This window comes from Pogona vitticeps, chromosome 4 (assembly GCF_051106095.1).
Source record: "Pogona vitticeps strain Pit_001003342236 chromosome 4, PviZW2.1, whole genome shotgun sequence".
NCBI lineage: Eukaryota > Metazoa > Chordata > Lepidosauria > Squamata > Agamidae > Pogona > Pogona vitticeps.
This window is the reverse complement of record NC_135786.1, coordinates 207,057,063-207,078,111: the sequence shown is the minus strand read 5'-3', so window position 1 is coordinate 207,078,111 and position 21,049 is coordinate 207,057,063. Positions and strand designations below refer to the sequence as shown.

The 21,049-nt window shown below is 40.6% G+C and overlaps 1 protein-coding gene across 15 annotated transcripts in view; it reads left to right on the top strand.

Moving 5' to 3' along the window:
- The window catches only part of PAG1 (phosphoprotein membrane anchor with glycosphingolipid microdomains 1), a 173,389-nt gene that overhangs the window by 35,565 nt on the left and 116,775 nt on the right, over positions 1-21,049 (top strand). For 8 of the 15 annotated variants that reach the window (XM_078393565.1, XM_078393564.1, XM_078393552.1 and 5 more), the window contains exon 2: positions 7,932-7,993. The exons of 2 other annotated variants lie outside the window; for them this stretch is intronic. The gene's annotated coding sequence lies outside the window, so the exon portion shown is untranslated. Of the gene's footprint in view, positions 1-7,931; positions 7,994-20,314; positions 20,417-21,049 lie in introns of all 15 variants that reach the window. 5 more of the 15 variants (XM_072999071.2, XM_078393556.1, XM_078393553.1 and 2 more) reach the window with 1 other exon arrangement.

Here is a 21,049-nt window from a genome sequence, read left to right as displayed (position 1 = left end):
TATAAGTTAAATAAGCAGGGAAGCAATACACAGTCATGTCGTACTCCTTTCCCAGTATTGAACCAATCAGTTCTTCCATATCCAGTTCTAACTGTTGCTTCCTGTCCCACATATAGATTTCTCAAAAGATAGATAAGGTGATCAGGCACTCCCATTTCTTTAAGAACTTGCCATAGTTTGTTGTGGTCCACACAGTTAAAGGCTTTTGCGTAGTCAATGAAGCAGAAGTAGATTTTTTTTAAATTCTCTGGCTTTCTCCATAATCCAGCAGATGTTAGCAATTTTGTCTCTAGTTCCTCTGCCCCTTCGAAATCCAGCTCTTACTTCTGTGAAGTCTCAGTCCACATACTTTTTTGAGCATAACCTTGCTAGCGTGTGAAATGAGTGCAATTGTACAGTAGTTGGAACATTCTTTGGCGCTACCAAAGGGATGTAGACTGATCATTTCCAGTCCTCTGGCCACTGCTGAGTTTTCCAAACTTGATGGCATATTGAGTGTAGCACCTTAACAGCATCATCTTTTAAGATTTTAAATAGTTCCACTGGAATGCCATCACCTCCACTGGCCTTGTTGTTAGCCATGCTTTCTAAGGCCTACTTGACTTCACTCTTCAGGATGTCTGGCTCAAGGTCAGCAACCACACTACAAGTGGTACCTCGACTTACGACCATAATCCATTCTAGAAGATGTGCATAACTCGAAATGGTAGTAAGTCGAAGCACCATTTTCCATAGGAATATATAGAAGCCCCATTAATCCGTTCTGGCCAGAAAAAATACCAATAAATAAATAAAATAAAAATAAAAGACTGGAAGCCCCATAGGAATGTGTTGGGGCCAAAAAACAAACACACCAAAACAGCCCTGCTGGGGCTGGGAAAAAACACTCAAAACCCCCACACACCCAGCCAGCCCCAGCGGAACGCCATGGGACTGGGGGGGGGACACAACGCACCCAAACACAGCCAGCCCCAGCTGAACGCGATGCGGCTGGGGAAAAAACACACAACCCCCTCACACACACAGCCAGCCTCAGCAGAATGCTATGGGGCTGGAAAAATACACTAAAAACAACCCCCCCACAGCCAGCCCCAGCAGAATGCGATGGGGCTGGGGGAAAAACCACAATCCCCCCACACATCCATCCCTGGCGGAACGCCATGAGGCTGGGAACAAAAACACAAAAACAACCCTGACATACACACAGCCAGCCCGAACGCAATGGGGCTGGGGAAAAAACCACACCAAAACACAAAAACATCACACAACAGGAGGGAAGGAGTAAAACTGAAAAAAATAAACCAAAACCAGTTTTGATCTCTTACCTGGCCGGTGTCTTGGGCTGTATAAGGAGGCACGGTAGTGCAAATGGAAAAAAATAAACTAAAATTAGGTTTGATCTCTTACCTGATTGGTGTCTTTACCTGTATAAGGAGGGAAGGTGGTAAGAATGCAAAATATAAACCAAAATTATTTTTCATCTCTTACCTTCTCAGTGTCTTTACCTGAATAAGGAGGGAAGGCAGTTAAAATGGAAAAATGAACAGAAATTGGTTTTGATTCCTTACGTGGTCAATGTCTTTACCTGTATAAGAAGGCAAGGTTGTCAAAATGGAAAAAATAAACCAAAATTAGGTTTGATCTCCTACCTGGTCAGTGTCTTGGGCTGTATAAGGAGGCAAGGTTGTGAAAATGGAAAAAATAAACTAAAATTAAATTTGATCTCTTACATGGTTGGTGTTTTGGCCTGTATGAGAAGGGAAGGTATTACAAAATAAATAGGTCAGTGCCTAACCATAAGATATGTTGTTTTATCTAGAAGATAGTTATGTGATACGTATTAACATTTATAAACCACTATCTCTTTAAATTTTAAATTTTGAGCAAGTAATTAAAACTATGAATATGAAAATAAATACAAGAGAAATCAACCCAGAAAGAGAATTCTTAAGCTGAACAGTTCAATAGATCCTGGCATATTAACACATTAAATGGATAAATATTTCAGACACAATAATCTTTCAAACCCTTCAGACTCGGAAACAATATGTACAGATTTCTGTTGTTCATTTCTGAGCAACGTAAACAAAAAGTTTTTTTCTAATTATGGTTAATAAGGAAGGAGATTAACCAAATACAATCTAATGAATGCTAGGGATAAAATACACAGATTAATCATGCAGAGTGGGCAACATTTCCAACAACTACATCCACGGCTCCATCAGAAAGGGGGCACCCAGAAAAGGATCCCCACAAATGCTACTCTTTCCCATCTGTGTGGGACGTCTGTTATTGAAATCCAGCTTACATCTGGCTGCCCCCTAACAAACCCATTTATCTCCTTTAAAAAACAACAGCAACCTCTCAAAGTACATCAACTGCCCTGCCAGACCTCACCACCTTAAACCTACACTACCCAGGCAAAGCCTTAATGTAGTTTCCAGAGCAGGAAGCAATCCTGTCTGTTGATATAGAGTACATCTCTACAAACTATGAACCTGAATGGCTGAGAAAGTCCATGGTTAAGCCTGGATGAAAGGTAAATGTAAGTAATGAAATCACCAGGGCCATTAACCAAGAAAACAACACCAAACTGAAGAAGAAAAACAGCCACCCACAAATAAAGTATTTCTGCCATACATCAAAGGGGTCACAGACCGCATGGGGAAACTTTTGAAAAAACACAACCTACAAACAGTATTCAAGCCCACCACAAAAATACAACAAATGTTACGGTCAGCAAAGGACAGAAGGAACACTCTCACCACTGCAGCAGTATACCGGATACCTTGCAGTTGTGGCCAGGTATACATTGGAACCACAACACGAAGCGTCCACACCAGAATCAAAGAACATGAGAGACACTACAGACTAAAACAACCAGAAAAATCTGCAGTAGCTGAACATGCCCTAAACCAAGCTGGACATGAAATTCTATTTCAAAATACTGAAATACTGGACAACACCAGCAATCATTACGTCAGACTACACAGGGAAGCCATTGAAATCCACAAGCACCAGCAGAACTTCAACAAAAAAGAGGAAAGTTTGAAACTCAACAAAACTTGGCTTAAAGCTCTGAAAAATACAGTGGTGCCTCGCATTACGATCGCTTCATTTAACGATGAAATCACATTACGATGAACTTTTTGTGATCGCTTTTGCGATTGCAAAATGATGTTTTCTATGGGGGAATTTTGCTTTGTGATGATCGGTTCCCTGCGTCAGGAACCGATTCTTCGCAAAACGACGATTTTCCGACAGCTGATTGGTGGTTTCAAAATGGCCGCCGGGTAAATAAAATGGCTCCCCACTGTGTTTAGGGACGGATTCCTCGCAAGACAAGCAGCGAAAATGACCACCCTATGGAGGATCTTCGCTGGACGGTGAGTTTTAAGCCCATCGGAAACGCAATAAACAGGTTTTAATGCATTTCTATGGGCTTTTTAATTTCACTTTATGATGTTTTCGTTCCACAGCAATTTCACTGGAACGAATTAACATTGTAATGCAAGGCACCGCTATATAGTGTGCAAAAGGTCAATGACCTCTACCCTGCCACAAGGACCAGGGATCACTACACACAAAAGACCAGCTAATGACACCCATCAATCACAGTGACAGATAATCTCCTCATCACAACAATACACTCACAACAACACACTAATCGCCAATCTCATGAATAGGACAAAAGCCTATCTCACAGCCATAAATATTCCACTCCCAAGCAAACTACACCAGAGCACAGAGTGCTGTCCTCTGAAGATGCCGGCCACAGAGACTGGCGAAACGTTAGGAAGAACAACCTTCAGAAACACGGCCAAAGAGCCTGAAAAACCCACAACAACCAGTAAATGTAAGTAATTTTGAAAAGCCAAGGTCTTACTAACTTACTCTGCTCCCAGTGGCTGTTGAGGCAAGAAAGCAGCAAGTGGGCAAAGGCTAACTGTCAAGAATTTAGAGCACTGTTGCTCCAGCAATCATGTGACCTCAGAGGTCATGTGACACCTTCTCTCATTATGTCCTCAGCAGTATGTCGATAGCTATTTAAATGTCTCCCACAGTCTTAAGCCCAACCAGGCTGCTTGCAAGAGTGAAATAAAATTCTTGTCCTGTGGATCATAAATACTTCTGCATGGGCTGCTGTCGGGCTGTTTTGTTTTTCTTTTTCTTATAAGCTCATAAATGATAAGTAGTATCTTCTTCTCCTTTCAGGGAAAAAGGTACCAAGAGGCTTATATTCAAGGTACCAAGAGGCTTATATTCATTTTTGTAGCTTTGGAAGTAAGGAATTAAAAGCAAATGCAGTAATTATTTGTGCATTGTAGGGACATGTCTGTATGGGAGAGCATGCACAGTAGTTGTAGGATCAGCAAGTGTGTCCACACTGTCCTCTTCTATGCAAATATGTTTGGGATGAAGATATTTGAGAGAGTACCTCTCCTCATATGGGCCTATCTGCTGGAGGATCTCCCTCTGTCCCCTTCTGAGAGAACATTAAGATGCAGGAGAAGGCTTTCTTTATTTTGTTATGTACCATCACGTTGCATCCAATGTATAGTGACAAGATATGTGAAATATTTAAGAGAGTGGTTTTACCCCTGCCACTATCCTCCTATGAGTTTCTGTAGTTGAGCAGAGATTTGAACTAAGGTCTCACGAGTCATTGTCCATCACTCTATCCACAGCACACTAGCTCTCTTACATCCTCCCTTGGAGGCCTGACTTGTGCCAATGCTTTACTAATTTATTAAATATATCCTGTCTTGAGACCTACCAGTACAGGATGGGTTAAAAGTACTTTAATGGACAAGTGCATTAATAGTCTGCTCTGAGGATAAAACAGAAGGGATGATATTAGTGTTCAGAGTGAACACTAATAAATAGATAATTTGTTATTTTGTAATAATCATATTGGTTCCTCTTTGAAAAGGAGATAGCAGTCCAGTTAAAAGTTCTGAACCAGATAATTCTAGCAGCTGCGGAATGAGTATGTGAAACAGTTAGATTAAACTAGTGCCAAGCTATTTTATGACATCTTATTAAATTTGCCCAAAATCTAGTATATCACAAGAGTGGAAGTTGTGGGGGTATAGTGTGTTCTCAGTCACTCACCACGTTTCCCCATGAGAGTGAGTTCACATCTTTCATGTATGACTGATGAAATACTTTATCTGCAAATGAGTAATGGTTCAAAAAATCCTGACTTCCACAAAGGGATTTTGTTCTGAGGCCCAAATATTACTTAGCAGAAGTATGTGGGGAGTTGGACTCTATGGCCTTATAGGCCCTTTCCAACTTTATTATCCTGTGATTCTATGTGTGTCTTAGTAAATAAAAAAAATAATCTTCATGTAGGTCAGAAAGGAATAACTACAGATCGTTAGGTTATCATTTGTATTTTTGACAAGTCTTTGATACCATAATGATATTTCTGTCCCCACTTTGTTGTCTTTGTGTATTTACAGGAGGGAAAGATGGAAAATAACATTTCTATGCATGTCTATGTTGCGCCTTTGAACTACATCATAGCAACATTATACTGTGAATGTTTTCAGTGGCTCCATCTGGCTTAGGAGTTTTGCATTTAATCCGTGTGATCAGTTTGTCTACAGGGATGACTGAAATATCTTCAAATGCAGAAACCAAAATAGTTGCAGTTCACTGCCATTCAGGTGCCTATTCCTTTCAGAATGACAGGTATTGGTATGTTTTAGTAACCTTAGAACTGCAGAGCTGGAAGGGACCCTATGGTTCATCAAGTCCAGCCTCTGTCAGACCCAGTGTGAAATGAAACTCCCAACTGCTGGCTCTGCAGCCAGAGACCTAAACCACTGAGCTATCCAGTAAGCCTGAAACAGTTGACTTCTCAATGTTCTGAAAATAACAGGAATTAAATCCTACATTTTGTTGATTCTCATGGCAGAACCTTTCTTCCCATACATTGGTGCCTCGCTAGACGATGCTAATCCATTCCACTGAAATCGCTGTTTAGCGAAATCATTGTCTGGTGAAAAGCATTTCCCCATTGGAATGCATTGAAACCTGTTTAATGCGTTCCAATGGGGAAGAATCGTCGTAGTCTGGCGAAGATTGGCCATAGGAAAGCCGCTTTGCAAACTGCCGAACAGCTGTTTAAATAGCTGTCTTGCGAAGCTTAGGTCCCAAAAACACCCATTTTGCGAGCGCGGAGGGAGCTGTAAAAATCGTTGTCTAGCGAAAATCGGTTTGTGAAGCAGGGACCAAACATTGTCCAGCGAAATTCCCCCATAGGAATCACTGTTTTGCGAATTGCTATAGCGATTGCAAAAAGTCAGTGTCTAGTGAAAAAACTGTCATGCAGGGTAACTGTCTAGCGAGGCACCACTGTATGTCTTTCAGTATGAAAGCTGTGTTCTGAGGTTTTCCCAGAATTCAGAGCTAGCTTTTGCATTGCTCAGTGGATGTAGAAGGAAGGGGAGTGTTTGTCATGATTCCACTGATGCTGCTGTTCTTCTAGCAGAACTACAACACTAGCTGCTGCCCTATGTTTTATTTGATAAGTGACTAGAAGTTGTCTTTTTTGCTTGCTATATAAATCGTAATGGTTAATGTTACAGTTTTCATTGGAGGAGTTTCTGAAAAATGAAAATAAAAGCTGTGTAAAAGAGTGTTTTTTAAAACATTTTTGCATTGCATTCCTTTGTGTGTGTGTGTGTTTATAATATAAATTGTATTGTTCAGAAAATAAAATATAGTTGGCTTGACCTTGCCACTGAATAGTGCGAAAAGAATGGAGATGACACAGCTGCAAAATATGTCTGAATTAGGGTAATACTTTTACAATACTGAGTTTAACATTCACAGAATACTAGGAGCTTGTATGATTAGTGAAAGAAATTAAATTGTCCAATTCCGTATTTTAAAAAATGAATTAAAATTTGTATATAAAAACATTTTACTTCTTATGCTGATTACTGCTCACGTTTACATAATCAGGAGAAAAATGCTGTGACATGCCAGTCTTACTAGTAGACAATGCTTTATATCCAGAGGACCTTGGTTCCATCTTTTCAGCTCCATTTAGGAACGGATCACCTGTGATGTGAAAGACCTTTGCATCAGAGGCTTTGAGGAGCAGTGATCTGTAGAAAAGGCAGTACTGGTCCAGATATATGATTTGTCTGAGCTGACATTGGACATGCTGAAGAGTACTTTCCTAGGGGGAACTGCTTTGAAGGGCTATAACACAGATATCCTGAATCCAGTCTTTGCCAAACTTGCATGGGGGTGGGGTGGGGAGGAGTGGGGAGTCAGCCCAAGACATGGTGCAAATTTGGTATCTCTATCCTGTGCGGAGGCTCTTCTACCACTGCCAGAAGTCCTGAATCACACAAACTATGAAATAGTTTGTTGGTCAGAAAGATTGTGGAAGTTCTTATTTCATGAATATTGACACATCAATTTACCATGAACATTTTCCTGTTTGTGCCCATCTCTAATTAGGAACCTAAGTATGTTATGTGTATGCAGTTTTGAACACTTTGAAAAGGATTTATATCAAAAGATACATTTTAATTTTGCAGAGTTTATATCTCATTTCCGTATACGAAGTGTGCTAAGTCCAGCCTCTGTCAGACCCAGTGGGGAATCAAACTCCCAACTGCTAGCTCTGCAGGAGCTTTTGTTTCTAAAATTATGTGAGCAGCTGATTCCAACAGCATGGCTAAGCTAGAGTTTAAATGTTTTCCACCAAAATCAACAAGACTTAAAAGTGCTTAATTTTTAGAAGGATCATGTTGTAAATTATTTTAGTATTTTGTTTCATTAGAAAAATGGTAGTAAAATAAAAATAATGAACTATTTGCTTCCCTTCTTCCTTCAATCTGTCCTCCTTCTACAAATTCACGTGCCAAGGTTTGTGAGAACTTTCTCTCTTTCCCTTTCTCCAGGTGGAGACATAATTTGGAGTTATAGATCACTTCAACGTCAGAACAACTACAGAGGCCCCAAGGTAATTATTTATATAACTGCTTTCTGCTTTCTCTAGAGGTCAGTCTGGGTTTACTTCAGTCTCAAATAGAGACATTTACAATTTATGGAGTCACCAGTTCTGAGCAATTAAACTCAATAACAACATTACATGTGGCTTTTATTGAAGCTTTCTTAATGCTCCTTTGTGTGCTGTGTTAACTTACCACCAACCCACCCACCCCCTGATACCTGGAAACGTACATTAAGCTAAGGATATTTATGGTCTACTTGAAAATGTGTGTGATCACTTGGCAAAAGATAGGGGTGATGAAAAAAATTGTTTGATATTTTTTTGAGACTTTAAAAAAACATACTACCAAACTCTTCCATGAACCGATGGGTGTTGTAGGTTTTTCGGGCTGTTTGGCCATGTTCTGAAGATTTTTCTTCCCAACGTTTCTTCAGTCTCTGTCGCTGGCATCTTCAGAGGACAGGAGTTAGAACTCTGTCTGTGTTCTGATGTGGTGTGTGAGAATTTGTAGCTGTGGGATCAGCTTTTAGTCCTTTTCAGGAGAGTGGGTGATTATGATGATCAGGTTGTTTTTTGTTATGGGTGTACTGTTCTGATAAGGGGGGAGATGATCTGTCACTGTGATTGATGTGTGTCGTTAGCTAGTCTTTTGTGTGCATTGATCACCGGTCCTTATGGCTGGATAGAGTTCGTTGACCTTTTTCAGGCTGTATTTTTCATTGCTGGGAGCCAGGCTTTGTTGAGTTTTAGACTTTCTTCTTTTTTGTTGAAGCTTTTGCTGAATGGGTATTTGGAGGATTTAAACTGTGTGGGAAGAGCTGCAGACTGTTTAAACAGTGAATCACTATTCTTGGAGGCTCCCAGGAGTGGTATTGTTATTTTTTTCTGGGGAAAGAGGAGGCTAGTGGAGAACTGGGGTGCACAGTTTGTGCACCCTACATTTATTTTTTGGTTTGGTTTTTTTAAAAATTTGATTGGCACTTTCTCCCCAAAACTGAAACTAAAGGTAGTGCTCAGTAAAAGTAACTAATATTGTACGGGTAAAAAAAATGCAACACAAAGTTTAAGCACAGTTAAAGGAATTGTAACATCAAAACACTATTGATTTTTTTTAAAAGCACAGTCACAGTGCCCATTAAGAGCTGGTCAGTCAGATGTCAAAATTGAGCATAAAGAGAATGGCTTTTGCCTGCTGGTGGAAGAAGAACAAGGATAGGGAAGACTTGGCCTCCTAAGGAAAGAATTCCCACAGCTGGGGCGCTGCAACTGAACAGACTTTTTGACTTGTTAATAAGTGCTTCATAGTTTCTTTTGTTTTTTCTTTTCCTCCCTAATTTGCCTGAAGGGAAATTTGGAAAGATGTTGTCCTCTATCAGTGCTTCATACTTCTCTTGAAGAGGCCATGACCTGTGGATTTCCCTTGCTCAAGTTCAAATAAAGCTCTGAGGTTACTAATTGAAAAATGAAATTAGCATATGGTTTGTTATCAGAAAGTGAAAAGCATTATTGATGAAAGGAGATTTTTGTCTCCAGCGGGGAGCTTAGAAGAAATCACATTACACCAATTAAAACAAAAAGAATGCCCTTTGCTTTCTCTTGGTGTTTGAGGCAGAATTTCAATCAAATATATGGAGTGTGATAAAGGCAGTTATTATTTCATTTTTGCTGTTTAAGTATTGGGTTCGGAATCTGATATGATTGAAGTCACTGCCCACTTTTATCAAAATGTATTTCGGCAGCCTTTTCCCCTGAGGCACCTGCCAAATCCTAAGCAGAGTCTGTGTCTGTTTGTTGTATAGCAGAGCGACAGCGTGGATAATCCATAAATGCATCCTTCTTACTCTTTATATTAACAAAAAATTTGCCGCCACCCAATATTTCCTCTTCCTTGTACAAACTTTGTTAAAGCAGTCTCACATTTTATCAGTTCTGTTGACAAGTCTTGCCAGATAGATCCAAACAAACTGCCCCATCTGCAAAACTTACTTAGTAATAGAAAACGTCTACAAAATCTTACAATCCGTCCACTTGAGTTGCTGAAGCATGTCAGCTGCTGCTTTCTGCCTAGTTGATATTGCATTTTAAGAGGTTGAAGGCATTTAGTTAGCGGCATCTGTTAGACAGTGAAGGTAGTGCACATGAATTGGAATGAGAAAATACAATGATGTGTTCTTTCTGTTTGGAATCAAAAGATGGTTTGTTTACTCAGAGTCTTACATGTGTTCTCTGTAAAGATTATGCTTTCGTCTCATAGTTTTCAAGTAAGGCAGTAAACATGTCAGATTCAAAGAAACATGCACTTAAAACAACAGTGTTTCCGCTTGTGCAGGTGACCAAATGGGACCCAGTGGACATTTGACTTGAAAACCATCTTCTGAGACCTTTGAGTAAGTGTGGAAAGCCAGCAAGGTGAAGGCAAAGTTACTTAAAATTGTAATGTAGATTAAAACCCATAAGAAGAGAGTCACTGTGATGAGACGCTGAAGTCACTGTGACCTCCATTCAGCTTCCATCCACAGCTATTGCTGTATCTAGCTTAGAGAAAGTTGCAAAAAAAAATATTGCCTAGGAACCTGGAATGTAAGATCTATGAACCCTGGGAAGCTGGAGGTGGTGAAACAGGAGATGGCAAAAATAAACATTGACATCCTGGGCGTCAGTGAACTAAAATGGATGGGAATGGGCGAATTCAATTCAATCGATTATCATATCTACTATTGTGAGCAAGAATCCCGTAGAAGACATGGAGTAGCCCTCATAGTCAACAAAAGAGTGGTAAAAGCCCTACTGGGATACAGTCTCAAAAACGATAGAATGATTTCAGTACGAATCCAAGGCAAACCTTTCGACATCGCAGTAATCCAAGTTTATGCACCAACCACTGATGCTGAAGAGGCTGAAACTGACCAATTCTATGAAGACTTCAAACATCTTCTAGAACTGACACCAAAGAAAGACGTCCTTCTCATTATAGGTGATTGGAATGCTAAAGTAGGGAGTCAAGAGATAAAAGGAACAACAGGTAAGTTTGGCCTTGTAGTTCAAAACGAAGCAGGGCAAAGGCTAATAGAGTTTTGTTAAGAGAACAAGCTGGTCATCACAAACACTTTTTTCCAACAACACAAGAGGCGACTCTACACATGGACATCATCAAATGGGCTATACCAAAATCTTATTGATTATATTCTCTGGAGCCAAAGATGGAGAAGCTCTATACAGTCAGCAAAAGCAAGACCTGGAGCTGATTGTGGCTCTGATCATCAGCTTCTTATAGCAAAACTCAAGCTTAAACTGAAGAAAGTAGGAAAAACCACTGGGCTAGTCAGGTACAGTGGGGTCTTGACTTAAGAACGGCTTGAGTTAAGAACATTTTGACTTAAGAACCACTCTCATAGGAAAATATTGACTTGACTTAAGTACTTAGATTTGAGTTAAGAACTGAAAAAAACCCACGTGGGAGGCAGGGAAAGTGCAAAAAGTGAACTTTCAGTTAACTGTTGGCCAGTGAAAAGGGTACCTGTCTGCTTCCTCACTCCTCCCAGCGTTTAGAGAGTGGATTGGGAGACAGTCTTCGGACTGCCTGGTACTGTACTGCCTGGACTGTATTTTCTCTGCCTTCCCTGAACTTTTCTTGACCTAAGAAAAAAGGAAACAAAATTTCCCCCCTCTAGTGGTCGAAGGCGGAATAGCAGCTTCCCATTAGTTTCTATGGACGGAAAAGAGCAGATACGGATTAAATGGTTTTCAATGCATTCCTATGGGAAATGCAGATTTGACTTGAGAACTTTTTGACTTGAGAACCGCCTTCCAATACGGATTAAGTTCTCAAGTCAAGACCCCACTGTATAATCTAAACCAGGGGTCTCAAACTCATTTTACCTGTTGGCCACTGGAAGCAGATTCTGGGAGAGGCTGGGCCGCATCAGATTTTCCGTCAAGTGGAACAAGAGCCCGAGGAAGCCGCCAAGGAGTTTTCTTAGCCCGGCTGGGGCTCCAAGGAGGAGGATGCACCGCTGGGTGCTGAGGTGGCCGCTGGCCGAGCGGGTGCTCAGAGAGAAAGAGAGCCAGAGAGCCACTTCCTTGGAAGAGGTGGCAGCGGCAGCTGCTGTTGGCGGCGCTGTTGGAGGTGCTCTTTGAGGACAGGCTGGGAGCAAGCTCCACTCTCAGGCATCGCGTGGTGGCGGCTTTGGCGCTCAGGGAAAAGGGTTGGCAGCGTGCCTCGCTCGCTGGCTCTCCCCCAAGACAGCACCTCTTGCACCCTCCATCTTGAACTGCAGCCTGCCAGCCTGACTCTTGACAGCAGAGGACGTGTGGGCACTTCAGGGGGGCAGGCAAGGGGGGCCCACAAACTATCATCTGATGGGCCACAAATGGCCCCGGGCAACATGTTTGAGACCCCTGATTTAAACCAAACCCCTTATGAATACACAGTGGAGAACAGATTTAAGGAACTCGATTTGCTGAACAGAGTGCCTGAAGAACTATGGATGGAGGCTCATAACATTGTACAGGAGGAAGCAACAAAAAACATCCCAAAGAAAAGGAAATGCAAGAAAGCAAAGTGGCTGTCCAACGAGCCTTAGAAATAGCAGAGAAGAGAAGGGAAACAAAATGCAAGGGAGATAGGGAAAGTTACAGAAAATTGAATGCAGACTTCCAAAGAATAGCAAGGAGAGACAAGAGGGCCTTAAATGAACAGCGAAAGAAATAGAGGAAAATAATAGAAAGGGAAAAACCAGAGATCTGTTCAAGAAAACTGGAGCTATTAAAGGAACATTTTGTGCAAAGATGGACATGATAAAGGACAAAATTGGGAGGGACCTCACAGAAGCAGAAGACATCAAGAAGAGGTGACAAGAATACACAGAGGAATTATATCAGAAAGATATGGATGACCCGGACAACCAAGATAGTGTGGTTGCTGACCTTGAGCCAGACATCCTGGAGAGTGAAGTCAAGTGGGCCTTAGAAAGCATGGCTAACAACAATGCCAGAGGAGGTGATGGCATTCCAGTGGAACTATTTAAAATCTTAAAAGATGATGCTGTTAAGGTGCTACACTCAATATGCCATCAAGTTTGGAAAACTCAGCAGTGGCCAGAGGACTGGAAAAGATCAGTCTACATCCCAATCCCAAAGAAGGGCAGTGCCAAAGAATGTTCCAAGTACTGTACAGTTGCACTCATTTCACACGCTAGCAAGGTTATGCTCAAAATCCTACAAGGTAGGCTTCAGGAGTATGTGGACCGAGAACTCCCAGAAGTACAAGCTGGATTTCGAAGGGGCAGAGGAACTAGAGACCAAATTGCTAACCTGCACTGGATTATGGAGAAAGCCAGAGAGTTCCAGAAAAACATCTACTTCTGCTTCATTGACTACGCAGAAGCCTTTGAATGTGTGGAACAAAGCAAACTATGGCAAGTCCTTAAAGAAATAGGAGTGCCTGACCACCTTATCCATCTCCTGAGAAATCTATATGTGGGACAGGAAGCAACAGTTAGAACTGGATATGGAACAACTGATTGGTTCAAAATTGGGAAAGGAGTGCGACAAGGCTGTATATTGTCCCCTGGCTTATTTAATTTATATGCAGAATACATTGTGCGAAAGGCTGGACTGGAGGAATCTGGACTGGATTAAGAGTGCCAGAAAAAATATCGACAACCTCAGATATGCAGATGATACCACTCTGATGACAGAAAGTAAGGAGGAATTAAAGAACCTCTTAATGAAGGTGAAAGAGGAGAGCGCAAAAAATGGTCTGAAGCTCAACATAAAAAAACCCTAAGATCATAGCCACTGGTCCCATCACCTCTTGGCAAATAGAAGGGGGAGATATGGAGGCAGTGACAGATTTTACTTTCTTGGGCCCCATGATTACTACAGAAGGTGACAGCAGCCACGAAATTAAAAGATGCCTTCTTCTTGGGAGGAAAGTGATGACAAACCTAGACAGCATCTTAAAAAGCAGAGACATCACCTTGCCAATAAAGGTCCGCATAGTCAAAACTATGGTTTTTCCAGTAGAGATGTATGAAGTGAGAGCTGGACTATAAAGAAGGCTGACCGCCGAAGAATTGATGCCTTTGAATTGTGGTGGTGGAGGAGACTCTTGAGAGTCCCCTGGACTGCAAGGAGATCAAACCTATCCATTTTGATGGAAATAAAACCTGTGTGCTCACTGGAAGGACATATCCTGAAGCTGAGGCTCCAGTACTTTGGCCATCTCATGAGAAGAGAAGACTCCCTGGAAAAGACCCTGATGTTGGGAAAGTGTGAAGACAAAAGGAGAAAAGGACGACAGAGGACGAAATGGTCAGATAGTGTAGCCGAATCTGCCAACATGAATTTGACCAAACTCCGGGAGGCAGTGGAAGACAGGAGGGCCTGGTGTGCTCTTGTCCATGGGGTCACAAAGAGTCAGACACAACTTAATGAGTAAACAACAACAACAACGACAGCTTAGAGAATGGAAGTCTTGTAAATTGGTTATTACCCGGCAATTAGTGTGTGAAGAGAAGACATATTATGCTGAAACATGAAGAACAGGGGCAGAAGGAAAGAAAAGTTTCACACGCCTAAGGACAATGTCACCTAAAGAATTTACTTTCTTCTTTCTTGTCTCTTTTTTGTCTCTTCATGCTGTGATGATGGTAATCAACAATATAGAATTAAATAGATATTTGAAAGGACAAGAAACACGAGGCTCACCTTGTTCACAATACAAAAAGAGCTAAAGGTTAGTTGGATTGTTGAGTTGGAAGACATTTCAAAGACGATTTGACCAGAACTGCTCAGTGCAGGATCTGGAGATTGTAGTACAGGTTGTAGCTACAGCATCCCTGTAAAAAGCTGTTTCTGCTTTGATACTTCCAGCAAAGCCACTATCAAAACCTTTCTTCTCATGAGGAATTTTCTTCCAGTTGGATCCTAGTTCTGCCTTTTTACCCTTTCTCTTCATTAGTTCTGCCCCCTGGACTAATAATGAACAAGTCAGCTTCATCTTCTGCCTGATAGCCTTTTGGGTACTTGAAGACCACCATTATATGTACCTCTTGAAATATGCATTCTACTTTGCTGTTGAAGTACATTAAAATTGTTAGAAAATCAAAGAAAACTGAAGCCCATCACATTTCACCACCTGAGGTAACTTGATTCACCTTTCTTCATTGAAGGGCCAGCTCTGAGAAAGGAGATAATTTTAGAAGTTGTTGGTGAATATAGTTTTTAAGTGGGCCATTAGTTTATTACACTGGTGTGTACTAAAGCAAATTGAAGAATCAAGCTTAATATCAATTTACTATCACTTTGTATAAATATTAGAATCCATCCAACAGCTATTCACAGACTAGTGGGTGCAATCATTTAGAAAATAATTATTCTTGCAAATAGAAGTCACAGTGTAGAAAGAGCAGCTTCAAAGCCTGTATTTTAAAATACCAAGGTTTTTCTTCCTCTCAGCTCCTTGTTTGTCGTTAAAATTGCTCTATAAATTTTAGACAGACTATAGCTGAATGAAAGTCTGTTGCATGCCAGACACATATTGATTTTTTCCTCTTAGATCAATGCTTTCCAGGGGCATTGGTTTATTTATTCATAAGGCAGAAAAAAATGCCTGAGAGGCATTTACAGAGGTGTAAATCTGTAATCCGGGTATCCATTGTGGAAGGTTCTGCCAGAACCCCAAGAAATCATTGTATCAATATCTTCATTCTAAGCAGCTATGCATTTCTGCAATAATTCTTTCATTTGGAGGAAGAACTGGCTATTAAAACTTGAAGCCTAACATTTTATTTCTCCCCCTGCCCTGTATTAGTATTCAAGTAGAAGGAGCAATGAGAATTTTTCATCTTCTTCCCAGTTTCTGAGACAGTTCGTCTATTATTTCTAATAGGATATTGTGTATATGTCCCCCTTGAGGGGAATGCATTTTCTGCAATCAGTTTTTAAACTTTCTCCATCATTGTTCACAAGCTGAAACACCTCATCAATATGCATGTTGTGCATTTTTCTTGACCATAAGAGCACTCCATTTCACACTGCTGCCTGTGCATATATTCGCACTGTTAAGATTGTGTCCACTGAGCATCTAGCATGTCGACTGAAAAACTTTTGACCACTTAGGCACTGACACTGAAATTCTGCGAAGCATCCCGAATAATTCCTTGTACTGTATGTACCATAGGTAGGTGTCCTTGTATGATGTACCCAGGTATACATTTGCATGGTTGTTATTCACATTTGAATATATATGTGATTACTGTCAAATAGAATCACGTAAACATAAAAGCTTTAGTAAGGATTAATTCTTGTTCCTTTAACCAGTATGTGTTTTAGGTCCCCTTCAAACATCATCACTGTGACAAGGAGGCCACTTACATCAATCCGCTTCAGCTTCTGTTGTGGTGATATTTGGAAATGTAAAAGTAACATGGCTCGGTATGGTCAAATGTGTTCTACCAGCCTGCTTAAATAATAGGCTTAGAAGAGAAAGAAAAGGCTGCTGTCATCCATTTTACAACTCATTAGAAAGTAGTGGAGTTTTCTGTAAGATGTATTGCCTGCCACTTTCTCACCAATGCTTCGGACTGGGTCCCAAAAAATGGGGAAACAAAATTTGAATTCATAGGGGGCTACTGTAGATTGCCATTCCCACACACTAGTTATTAAACATCCTAATTATCTTTATCTTCTCTTGTCTGATGTGAGGTTGCTTGGTTTTAACATCAGATATTGGGAAAACACTGAAATAGTAGGGAGTGAAAAAGTGAGTGAGATAACAAGTCGTCACAATTATTATGATGAGTTGGAGCACCATGACCCTGCCTATTGGCTTCATGAGTACAGTGTATATTTAAAAAAATAAAGTAGAAAGGCATTCTGTGGACCTTCAAAGCATTCCACCACCATTCTTTGCAGTGTCTCTGATGAAAGAGTGAAAATCATTTTTGCTGAAGTGTGACCATGCAAGGTTGATTTGGGTGCTAAATGTTTCAGATTGAAAATAAATACTGTACAGTAATTATGCCCTGTCAAGTCTATTGTGACTTATAGTGATCCTTCCTTATCTCTACTGGGAGAGCAGTAGTCAAAAGAGGACAATGTCCTATATGCAAGCAGTTCCATGTGATTGGCAACACAGCTTTTTCTGGTTTTTGGATTATGTGAAGAGTCCCCATGTAATGTGAAGGTTTCATTCTTTAGGTAACCTGTGCTCCTTCACATGTTGATGAACTACAATTCACATCTCATATCATTGGTGAATTTTACAGAGCCTGGTGAAGACAGGAGTAGGGCTACACCTGGAGAACCACAGATTCTACAGCCTGACTTGAGAGGATAATCTTTTCAATTTAAAGTTTGTTCTGAGGCTAAATTCCAAATATATATTTATTTATTTATTTATTTATTTATTTATTTATTTATTTGGCCTCTACCCCGCCCATCTAGACCTAAGGTCTACTCTGGGCAGCAATAGAATATATAATATAATTAAAAGCCAGAGAAAACATATTTTATGTAGATAGATACCAGGAATTAAAAGCCTTTTAGAAAGACCTAGGAAGAAAGCTTACTGTTGGTGTTTAGAAAACTCAGTTTTAGATCAATCCATTGTTGGGATAGAATAGACTCCATCCCATTGAATTTACTCTTGCTTGATATGCAGTAGTTTATCTTTCTTCCTAGTCTTTAAAAAGAAGCCTCTTTATTTCTTGAGAGCTTTTAGGAGCTACAGATATTAAATTTCTATAGTATGCATTCCCTTCCCTCCAGCTCATTTTTTCTCCCTTCTGGAATGCATCATATCACATTTGTGTTATGCTTAGTTGCCAGATAATCCTGTGCATGTATGCTCAGAAGTAAGCCCTACTTGGTGTTGCTAGGACTTATTTCTAGGCCTATGTATTATAGCCTTGTTATGCTTAGGTTTCTGCTAGTATGAAGATATGTATTAGAAATACTTCTATTGGGTCATGTATTGAGTTGGTGTATACCTGCATACATAGAAATGGGAATCTCTAATGCATGGGAGTTCTGTTTTCAGCCTACAGAGCTTCTTCTGCCCTTATCTCCAATCAGAGATTGGTGATTGGCCCTAACAGGCCACTTGTAATTAGGGAAAGTTTTGCATTGATCTTAGCTTTAGTTTGCAGCTCTGGGAGGAACTCTGATTTGCAGACAGGCAAGGCTTTGTGTGTGCATATACATAGCACCGTCCATGGAAGCAGTGCCAGACTATAGATAATTAATATGGGTGCATACCTTTAGGACTGCATCCCTATGGACTTAAATACCAATCTCACTATCAAGCTTTGTAAAAAAATCCTCTTAATTATTATTTTTTTGGAATTTTAAGTGGTTGAAACAGTAATCATATGAATAAACATGCTTAGGGATTATCCTTTTTTGTTTGGGTGGCTATAGATAAGCTTGATTTCCATGGTAGCCACATATTTGACTGTTATATTACAGGAAGTATTTTGCAAGCTTTGAAGTTAAATCCAATACTGTATTAGCACCCTTTGCTCTGACATCAGGCTACAACCTATCACATTGTTATACGTAGCTGCAGATGCACTTTCCCAGGTAATGCCGACTGGGAGATTAAAAGCTTAGTCAAGAACTCTATTTTTCAGCCTCTGAGACATGTTTGTATTTGGAAAGGTGTTTTTAGTCTTGTCCTGTGTTTTGTGGCAGCAGCTCCCATTCAGTAGAAACTTTATACAGTGGTGCCTCACATTACGATGTTAATTCATTCCAGCTAAATCGCTGTAGAACAAAAACATCGTATTGCGAAAATAAAAAGCCCATTGAAACTCATTGAAACCCCTTCAATGCGTTCCAATGGGCTGGAAACTCACAGTCCAGTAAAGATCCTCCATAGGGCGGCCATTTTCAGTGGCTGTCTTGCGAGGAATCCGTCCTAGAAAACAGCGGGGAGCCATTTTATTTACCTGGCGGCCACTGTGAAACCGCCAATCAGCTGTAGAAAAATTGTCGTTTTGCGAAGAATCGGTTCCTGAAGCAAGGAACCGATCATCGCAAAGCGAAACAAGCCCATTTAAAAACATCATCGTAATGCGGTTTCGTCGTAATGTGGGGCAATCATAATGCGAGGCACCATTGTAGTTAAAAAGGAAGATGAGTAAAGAATAAGAGTAAAATAAATATTTAATTCATACCTATTTACAGTGTATAGTCCATTTGCTGGTTGAGAATTAAGTACAGTGGTGCCTTGCAAGACGAGCGCTCCATTTTATGATGAAATCGCATTACGACAAAGTTTTTGCAATCGCAAAACGATGTTTCCTATGGGGGAATTTCGCTTCGGGATGATCGGTTCCCTGCTTCGGGAACCGATTCTCGCAAAACGACGATTTTCGGCCAGCTGATCGGCGGTTTCAAAATGGCCACTGGGTAAAAAAAATCGCTCCCCGCTCTTTTCTGGGACAGATTCCTCGCTGCACGGACAGCGAAAATGGCCGCGCTATGGAGGATCTTCGCTGGACAGTGAGTTTCAAGCCCATAGGAACGCATTAATCGTGTTTTAATGCGTTTTTATGGGCTTTTAAATTTCGCTTTACAATGTTTTCGTTCTACAGCGATTTCGGTGGAATAAATTAACATCGTAATGCTAGGCACCACTGTATATTTTGTATTACAATGTGTGTTCCCTGAGTCCCTAAGCTGTAATTTAAATATCTGTGGTATTTGTTTATCCTTTTAATACTACATGTTTTACTAATTTATGGTAGCAGATGAATTCTGCATCCCATCTAAATCTCTTTCCTCAAATCCATTTTCACTGGTCACCCTGTGACTGCAATAAAATGCACAAAAGAAACTTCTCAGCAGTCCTCTTTTCTTCCTAATAAAACCATCTTTTGCGTGAAGTAGGTAGAAACATCCTTCCATTAGCTCTTGAAAAATTGCCTTAATCTAACTTCACTTCAGACATTTGCCTACTTAAAATTTATATTCCGACCATTATTGCCTCTTTTCCTGATTACAGTAATTTTCTCTTCTCTTGTACTTCTCACACGGATTTGAATGCTGCGTTCTTGACTGTAGCAAGTTAGTGACAGCCTCCTTTCTGCAACATCAGTAACAAGCATCTCTCCTTTGCTTCAACCGACATCTGTGGCAACCTTATATCAGTAGATAATATTTGCAGTGACAAAAAGGGAGGCTGTTTCTGTCATATGAATAGATCGATCTCTTCAGCGTGATTGACCTATGTTCTCTCAACCCACCATCCCTAGATGTGCACGTTGACCTTGTTATCTCTATTGCATAGCTCACTATGGACTGACCCTCTGTCGTTGACAGGATAACATATGGAACTAGCTGTTTGACTTTAGAAACTGTTGGAGGTGGTGAGAATGAAAACATATAAAAGCAATGACAACCGAGCTCACTACAGAAAAGGAGGTAATGATTAATAATATTGCTTTAACTATTGCTTGCAAGAGCCAGTGCTAATTAGATCTTTCTCTTTCTGTTGTTTTGTCTGCTGTACATCATACCCAAGCTGCTTTGCAGTACATGGTGGGGCAGATGCAAGGAGCATGTAACTTTCCCCCTGTGGTTGGGAATTTAGCTTTCCAACCTGCAACTTTGCTTTATTGGGTTGTGGGGGAGACAGCTTGTGTGACATAGAGTGTATCACAGAAGGGAGTACACCCCCTCACATTTCATAAATATTTTAGTATATCTTTTCATGTGACAACACTGAAGAAATGACACTTGGCTACAGTGTAAAGCAGTGAGTATACAGCTTGTATAACAGTGTAAATGTGTTTCCCCTCAAAATAACACAACACACAGCCGTTAATGTTTAATCCGCTGGCAACAAAAGTGAGTACACCCCTAAGTGACAATGTCCAAATTGGGCACAAAGTGCCAATATTTTGTGTGGCCACCATTATTTTCCAGCACTGCTTTAACCCTCTTGGGCATAAGAGTTCACCTGAGCTTCACAGGTTGCCACTGGAGTCCTCTTCCATTCCTTCATGATGACATCACAGAGCTGGTGGATGTTAGAGATCTTGCGCACCTCCACGT